Genomic DNA, 9,482 nt, shown 5'->3' with positions numbered 1-9,482 from the left:
TCCAACTTGGAATTGGAGTAGGATTGGTGCTCCTTTTTTTGTTTGATGGTAAGCTTTTAGGAAGGCATTTATCACAATCAGTGGTCAAATTTGAAAGCTTTCAAGAGTCAAATTTCATGGCTGAATGTTCTTCTTATCAATGGTCAATTCTGGAGGCTTTCAAGAATCCCCAACTAAAGTTCCAAGAACTTCAAGATTTTGGTTTTAAACAATCAAGAGCTTCAAGAAACCCAAGTTTTGATCAAGACAGATTTCCAAGAATTTTGTAAGGTCAGCCAGCTATATTTTTTTTTGTATGTAAACGACAAGAACATAAGGTAAAAACTAGATAGGACTCTAAAACCCCTGTTACAAACTGATTTTTCGGATGAACAGTAACCTAGGATGATCAAATAGAACAAAAGACTAGAATTAAATGGATATAATAGAATAGAAACAAGACGCAAACACAAACAAAGAATCAAGAATAAGACACACAAAAAAAAGGCTGGACCAAACAAGGCTAACCACAGCAATTAACAACAACTAGACGCAAGTTTATGACGCGATAAATCTGGAAAAATAACGCAAGAACACAATGTAACAAATCTGGAAATTGTGGGTAGCAAACTTAGAACACGAAAACAGAATTTTGGACAACTTGACTCGAAAAGGAAATAAATAAAGGGATATAACGTGATACCTCTTAACTAGCTCTGATTACCAACTGATACGAATGTCGCCAACCTTGTGATGAAACCCGTAAAAGGTTACCTTTAGGATCGACAAGAGGACACCAAGTTTGGAGTGGATGACCTCAACCCGTTAATCATGTGGTTAACGAACCTTGGTATAATGGTAGAAGACGCCACAACCTAGTGCGATTCTAGATTGATAAGTCACGAACACCTAGAGAAATTCTAAGGTATTCAAGAAGCCTTGAAGAAACCAAGAAAACTCTCAAAATTTGATTTATTGATTGAATCCCTAAAACCATTGGAAGTGTGGGCTATTTATAGCCTTACATAGAGATGAACAACTAAATAATATGGAACTAGTCTAGAATTGTGGGCTTGACTAAGACTAAGAATTGTAGGCTTGACAATTTCCATAAGACTAAGAATTGTGGGCTTGACCGAACCTTATGAGGTCATCCCTTAGGTAAATAACCTTGTGAGGTCATCGCTTAGGTAAATAAAGCAAGGCTATGGACCATAAAGCCCTTATTACAAACGACTTAACTAAAACAACAAATGTGACTAGATGGGCAGATGACTTGAGCTTATAAAGCGTGCCCACGCCTTATAATGACTTTACTGCAGTGAATCAATTAAATGGCAGAAGACGTATCCTTATAAAGCGTGCCCGCGCCTTATAACGTCTTTGCTGCGATGAAATTGAATGAACTGCTCGAGCTTGTGTAACTAGTCCTAGTGGGATTTGAACCTTATCCGATGGCATAGCTTGACTCGCATATTCCCCTCCTCTTGAAAGCAATTTGCCCACAAATTGAAGCATGAACGATAATAAGAAGTGTTACATGCCGTCGATTCAATTTTGTTATGATTACCACAAGTTTCATCCAATGCATAAACCACTTGCTAAGCTGGAAAGTAAACCTTGTTGAACTTTGAATCTCACGAACCAGTTTCAGTGTATGCCCAACTTGATCGCTTGTGATCATGAGGTAAGGATCCTCAAAGTGATGCGATGTAGATCCTATGAAATCAGACTCCTCAAACTTGGATAAGCTTGCAAAGTATGGAAGCTGACATGGTGAAGTTGGAGCTTCAAGTGGACTGGGTGAAAGATGAGCATAGGTATTGTAGTGCCCATTGAAGACCTCGCCCCTTGTGTAAACTCGTGGAACATGGTCAATTCTAACGTCTTGAGGGTACACATAGTTTGATCCTCCAAAGACGTGAACAGCGTTGAAATCATCCGATTCCATGAATGGGAACCAAATTGATCTAACTCCTAAAAGACAAACTCCATGGAAACTCGGAAATTGCACAAGTGACTTTGGGATGGAACATTGTATGATCAAAGCGATTGCACTTTGCTTAACCTGCACAAAACAAGGAACACTAGACAGAGCAATGTTAAGGTTGTTAGAATGGCAATAAGTCCCCTCACTCTCATTTTTGTTGAAACTTAAAATCTCAGTCAATACTTTGGATTTTTCAATCTCTTTCTCATGCTCAATAGCTGTCTTTTTCCTCTCATTATTCTCAACCTCTTTCTCCTTTTCAACTCCCTCGGATTTTACCCCATCAGTCACAATTCCCTCATCTAGCTCTTTTTTCATACTATAATGCTCATGCTCACTTTTCATGTATACTAGATCAATACAAAGTTGGTCATAAATATGTGGTACAAGTGCAGAACGACGACCATTAAATACGAAGGAATACTTATTAGTATGTCCATCATATTTAACTTCTCGCCTCAACATCCACGCCTTGCCCAGCAACACATGTGTCATTTGAATTGGGACTACATCACACAACACCTCATCCACATACTTGCCAATTTGAATAGATACAAGTGTGTGCTTAGTAACCCAAACATCACCATGAGCACTCGGCAACTTATACGGTTGAAGATGATCAATGGTTGGAAGATTTAATTTGTGAACCATGATTGCGCTTGCAAGTTTGACTTCACAACTCCTATCAATGGCATGTTTTATCTTTGACACCACAACGAGTATAAAACCAACCATGCAACTGAGATTTGACGATATCCAATTGCTCATCTACATCACGTAATGCCACTTCTTTGACTCCCTTAGGATCAGGAAGAAGATGTTGTAAGCTAGCTTTTAAATGCCTCGTATTCGCCATGATGTATAAGCAAACCTGCAAAAAATTAGTGAAACAAAAGATATTTTTCCTCACCACACAAGCTCACATGTTTACACTCGCCACTCGTGTATCACTCAAGTGTTTAAAACACTCTAATTTTCTCAAGGTTCTGCTTGCTTCCCTTGAAGAAAGTAGAAAATTTTCCTGAAAAGTTCAACCAGCTTCGTACAAGAATCTACTCAAATGTGGCTTGTTATAAGCTGGAAATTTGAGGAGGTGTAAGACTCAAAAGAACTGGAAAAAAATCTGCTGGAATTTACTGGAAAAAATGCGTAGACGCATGACAAAGGGACTACTAGTTACGCAACACAAAAACTTGGCAAATGACTCTACACAAGACTTGGAAATTTGGACACTACTCTGGCTGGAAATTACTGGGAAAAAAAACTAAACAACTGATTCAAGAAAGCTATAAAGATAAACAACTGCCTAAAAGAGCGCACCAACACTGGTTCTTGTTGCAGCGATTTAGGAAATAATGGATAGTGGAAATTCTTGGATTATTCTGGAACTAATCCTCTTTTCCTATCCCAATAAGGATTTAATAGGCTGTAAAAAAAATGAAATTGAAGTAAATCTGGACAGCCTTATTCAAGTTGGACTAAACTAGTCAAATCCAACTTGGAATTGGAGTAGGATTGGTGCTCCTTTTTTTGTTTGATGGTAAGCTTTTAGGAAGGCATTTATCACAATCAGTGGTCAAATTTGAAAGCTTTCAAGAGTCAAATTTCATGGCTGAATGTTCTTCTTATCAATGGTCAATTCTGGAGGCTTTCAAGAATCCCCAACTAAAGTTCCAAGAACTTCAAGATTTTGGTTTTAAACAATCAAGAGCTTCAAGAAACCCAAGTTTTGATCAAGACAGATTTCCAAGAATTTTGTAGGGTCAGCCAGCTATATTTTTTTTTTTTGTATGTAAACGACAAGAACATAAGGTAAAAACTAGATAGGACTCTAAAACCCCTGTTACAAACTGATTTTTCGGATGAACAGTAACCTAGGATGATCAAATAGAACAAAAGACTAGAATTAAATGGATATAATAGAATAGAAACAAGACGCAAACACAAACAAAGAATCAAGAATAAGACACACAAAAAAAAGGCTGGACCAAACAAGGCTAACCACAGCAATTAACAACAACTAGACGCAAGTTTATGACGCGATAAATCTGGAAAAATAACGCAAGAACACAATGTAACAAATCTGGAAATTGTGGGTAGCAAACTTAGAACACGAAAACAGAATTTTGGACAACTTGACTCGAAAAGGAAATAAATAAAGGGATATAACGTGATACCTCTTAACTAGCTCTGATTACCAACTGATACGAATGTCGCCAACCTTGTGATGAAACCCGTAAAGGGTTACCTTTAGGATCGACAAGAGGACACCAAGTTTGGAGTGGATGACCTCAACCCGTTAATCATGTGGTTAACGAACCTTGGTATAATGGTAGAAGACGCCACAACCTAGTGCGATTCTAGATTGATAAGTCACGAACACCTAGAGAAATTCTAAGGTATTCAAGAAGCCTTGAAGAAACCAAGAAAACTCTCAAAATTTGATTTATTGATTGAATCCCTAAAACCATTGGAAGTGTGGGCTATTTATAGCCTTACATAGAGATGAACAACTAAATAATATGGAACTAGTCTAGAATTGTGGGCTTGACTAAGACTAAGAATTGTAGGCTTGACAATTTCCATAAGACTAAGAATTGTGGGCTTGACCGAACCCTATGAGGTCATCCCTTAGGTAAATAACCTTGTGAGGTCATCGCTTAGGTAAATAAAGCAAGGCTATGGACCATAAAGCCCTTATTACAAACGACTTAACTAAAACAACAAATGTGACTAGATGGGCAGATGACTTGAGCTTATAAAGCGTGCCCACGCCTTATAATGACTTTACTGCAGTGAATCAATTAAATGGCAGAAGACGTATCCTTATAAAGCGTGCCCGCGCCTTATAACGTCTTTGCTGCGATGAAATTGAATGAACTGCTCGAGCTTGTGTAACTAGTCCTAGTGGGATTTGAACCTTATCCGATGGCATAGCTTGACTCGCATATTCCCCTCCTCTTGAAAGCAATTTGCCCACAAATTGAAGCATGAACGATAATAAGAAGTGTTACATGCCGTCGATTCAATTTTGTTATGATTACCACAAGTTTCATCCAATGCATAAACCACTTGCTAAGCTGGAAAGTAAACCTTGTTGAACTTTGAATCTCACGAACCAGTTTCAGTGTATGCCCAACTTGATCGCTTGTGATCATGAGGTAAGGATCCTCAAAGTGATGCGATGTAGATCCTATGAAATCAGACTCCTCAAACTTGGATAAGCTTGCAAAGTATGGAAGCTGACATGGTGAAGTTGGAGCTTCAAGTGGACTGGGTGAAAGATGAGCATAGGTATTGTAGTGCCCATTGAAGACCTCGCCCCTTGTGTAAACTCGTGGAACATGGTCAATTCTAACGTCTTGAGGGTACACATAGTTTGATCCTCCAAAGACGTGAACAGCGTTGAAATCATCCGATTCCATGAATGGGAACCAAATTGATCTAACTCCTAAAAGACAAACTCCATGGAAACTCGGAAATTGCACAAGTGACTTTGGGATGGAACATTGTATGATCAAAGCGATTGCACTTTGCTTAACCTGCACAAAACAAGGAACACTAGACAGAGCAATGTTAAGGTTGTTAGAATGGCAATAAGTCCCCTCACTCTCATTTTTGTTGAAACTTAAAATCTCAGTCAATACTTTGGATTTTTCAATCTCTTTCTCATGCTCAATAGCTGTCTTTTTCCTCTCATTATTCTCAACCTCTTTCTCCTTTTCAACTCCCTCGGATTTTACCCCATCAGTCACAATTCCCTCATCTAGCTCTTTTTTCATACTATAATGCTCATGCTCACTTTTCATGTATACTAGATCAATACAAAGTTGGTCATAAATATGTGGTACAAGTGCAGAACGACGACCATTAAATACGAAGGAATACTTATTAGTATGTCCATCATATTTAACTTCTCGCCTCAACATCCACGCCTTGCCCAGCAACACATGTGTCATTTGAATTGGGACTACATCACACAACACCTCATCCACATACTTGCCAATTTGAATAGATACAAGTGTGTGCTTAGTAACCCAAACATCACCATGAGCACTCGGCAACTTATACGGTTGAAGATGATCAATGGTTGGAAGATTTAATTTGTGAACCATGATTGCGCTTGCAAGTTTGACTTCACAACTCCTATCAATGGCATGTTTTATCTTTGACACCACAACGAGTATAAAACCAACCATGCAACTGAGATTTGACGATATCCAATTGCTCATCTACATCACGTAATGCCACTTCTTTGACTCCCTTAGGATCAGGAAGAAGATGTTGTAAGCTAGCTTTTAAATGCCTCGTATTCGCCATGATGTATAAGGAAACCTGCAAAAAATTAGTGAAACAAAAGATATTTTTCCTCACCACACAAGCTCACATGTTTACACTCGCCACTCGTGTATCACTCAAGTGTTTAAAACACTCTAATTTTCTCAAGGTTCTGCTTGCTTCCCTTGAAGAAAGTAGAAAATTTTCCTGAAAAGTTCAACCAGCTTCGTACAAGAATCTACTCAAATGTGGCTTGTTATAAGCTGGAAATTTGAGGAGGTGTAAGACTCAAAAGAACTGGAAAAAAATCTGCTGGAATTTACTGGAAAAAATGCGTAGACGCATGACAAAGGGACTACTAGTTACGCAACACAAAAACTTGGCAAATGACTCTACACAAGACTTGGAAATTTGGACACTACTCTGGCTGGAAATTACTGGGAAAAAAAACTAAACAACTGATTCAAGAAAGCTATAAAGATAAACAACTGCCTAAAAGAGCGCACCAACACTGGTTCTTGTTGCAGCGATTTAGGAAATAATGGATAGTGGAAATTCTTGGATTATTCTGGAACTAATCCTCTTTTCCTATCCCAATAAGGATTTAATAGGCTGTAAAAAAAATGAAATTGAAGTAAATCTGGACAGCCTTATTCAAGTTGGACTAAACTAGTCAAATCCAACTTGGAATTGGAGTAGGATTGGTGCTCCTTTTTTTGTTTGATGGTAAGCTTTTAGGAAGGCATTTATCACAATCAGTGGTCAAATTTGAAAGCTTTCAAGAGTCAAATTTCATGGCTGAATGTTCTTCTTATCAATGGTCAATTCTGGAGGCTTTCAAGAATCCCCAACTAAAGTTCCAAGAACTTCAAGATTTTGGTTTTAAACAATCAAGAGCTTCAAGAAACCCAAGTTTTGATCAAGACAGATTTCCAAGAATTTTGTAGGGTCAGCCAGCTATATTTTTTTTTTTTGTATGTAAACGACAAGAACATAAGGTAAAAACTAGATAGGACTCTAAAACCCCTGTTACAAACTGATTTTTCGGATGAACAGTAACCTAGGATGATCAAATAGAACAAAAGACTAGAATTAAATGGATATAATAGAATAGAAACAAGACGCAAACACAAACAAAGAATCAAGAATAAGACACACAAAAAAAAGGCTGGACCAAACAAGGCTAACCACAGCAATTAACAACAACTAGACGCAAGTTTATGACGCGATAAATCTGGAAAAATAACGCAAGAACACAATGTAACAAATCTGGAAATTGTGGGTAGCAAACTTAGAACACGAAAACAGAATTTTGGACAACTTGACTCGAAAAGGAAATAAATAAAGGGATATAACGTGATACCTCTTAACTAGCTCTGATTACCAACTGATACGAATGTCGCCAACCTTGTGATGAAACCCGTAAAGGGTTACCTTTAGGATCGACAAGAGGACACCAAGTTTGGAGTGGATGACCTCAACCCGTTAATCATGTGGTTAACGAACCTTGGTATAATGGTAGAAGACGCCACAACCTAGTGCGATTCTAGATTGATAAGTCACGAACACCTAGAGAAATTCTAAGGTATTCAAGAAGCCTTGAAGAAACCAAGAAAACTCTCAAAATTTGATTTATTGATTGAATCCCTAAAACCATTGGAAGTGTGGGCTATTTATAGCCTTACATAGAGATGAACAACTAAATAATATGGAACTAGTCTAGAATTGTGGGCTTGACTAAGACTAAGAATTGTAGGCTTGACAATTTCCATAAGACTAAGAATTGTGGGCTTGACCGAACCCTATGAGGTCATCCCTTAGGTAAATAACCTTGTGAGGTCATCGCTTAGGTAAATAAAGCAAGGCTATGGACCATAAAGCCCTTATTACAAACGACTTAACTAAAACAACAAATGTGACTAGATGGGCAGATGACTTGAGCTTATAAAGCGTGCCCACGCCTTATAATGACTTTACTGCAGTGAATCAATTAAATGGCAGAAGACGTATCCTTATAAAGCGTGCCCGCGCCTTATAACGTCTTTGCTGCGATGAAATTGAATGAACTGCTCGAGCTTGTGTAACTAGTCCTAGTGGGATTTGAACCTTATCCGATGGCATAGCTTGACTCGCATATTCCCCTCCTCTTGAAAGCAATTTGCCCACAAATTGAAGCATGAACGATAATAAGAAGTGTTACATGCCGTCGATTCAATTTTGTTATGATTACCACAAGTTTCATCCAATGCATAAACCACTTGCTAAGCTGGAAAGTAAACCTTGTTGAACTTTGAATCTCACGAACCAGTTTCAGTGTATGCCCAACTTGATCGCTTGTGATCATGAGGTAAGGATCCTCAAAGTGATGCGATGTAGATCCTATGAAATCAGACTCCTCAAACTTGGATAAGCTTGCAAAGTATGGAAGCTGACATGGTGAAGTTGGAGCTTCAAGTGGACTGGGTGAAAGATGAGCATAGGTATTGTAGTGCCCATTGAAGACCTCGCCCCTTGTGTAAACTCGTGGAACATGGTCAATTCTAACGTCTTGAGGGTACACATAGTTTGATCCTCCAAAGACGTGAACAGCGTTGAAATCATCCGATTCCATGAATGGGAACCAAATTGATCTAACTCCTAAAAGACAAACTCCATGGAAACTCGGAAATTGCACAAGTGACTTTGGGATGGAACATTGTATGATCAAAGCGATTGCACTTTGCTTAACCTGCACAAAACAAGGAACACTAGACAGAGCAATGTTAAGGTTGTTAGAATGGCAATAAGTCCCCTCACTCTCATTTTTGTTGAAACTTAAAATCTCAGTCAATACTTTGGATTTTTCAATCTCTTTCTCATGCTCAATAGCTGTCTTTTTCCTCTCATTATTCTCAACCTCTTTCTCCTTTTCAACTCCCTCGGATTTTACCCCATCAGTCACAATTCCCTCATCTAGCTCTTTTTTCATACTATAATGCTCATGCTCACTTTTCATGTATACTAGATCAATACAAAGTTGGTCATAAATATGTGGTACAAGTGCAGAACGACGACCATTAAATACGAAGGAATACTTATTAGTATGTCCATCATATTTAACTTCTCGCCTCAACATCCACGCCTTGCCCAGCAACACATGTGTCATTTGAATTGGGACTACATCACACAACACCTCATCCACATACTTGCCAATTTGAATAGATACAAGTGTGTGCTTAGTAACCCAAACATCACC

Source organism: Coffea arabica, chromosome 10c (assembly GCF_036785885.1).
Source record: "Coffea arabica cultivar ET-39 chromosome 10c, Coffea Arabica ET-39 HiFi, whole genome shotgun sequence".
NCBI lineage: Eukaryota > Viridiplantae > Streptophyta > Magnoliopsida > Gentianales > Rubiaceae > Coffea > Coffea arabica.
Note: the sequence above shows the minus strand (reverse complement) of the source record.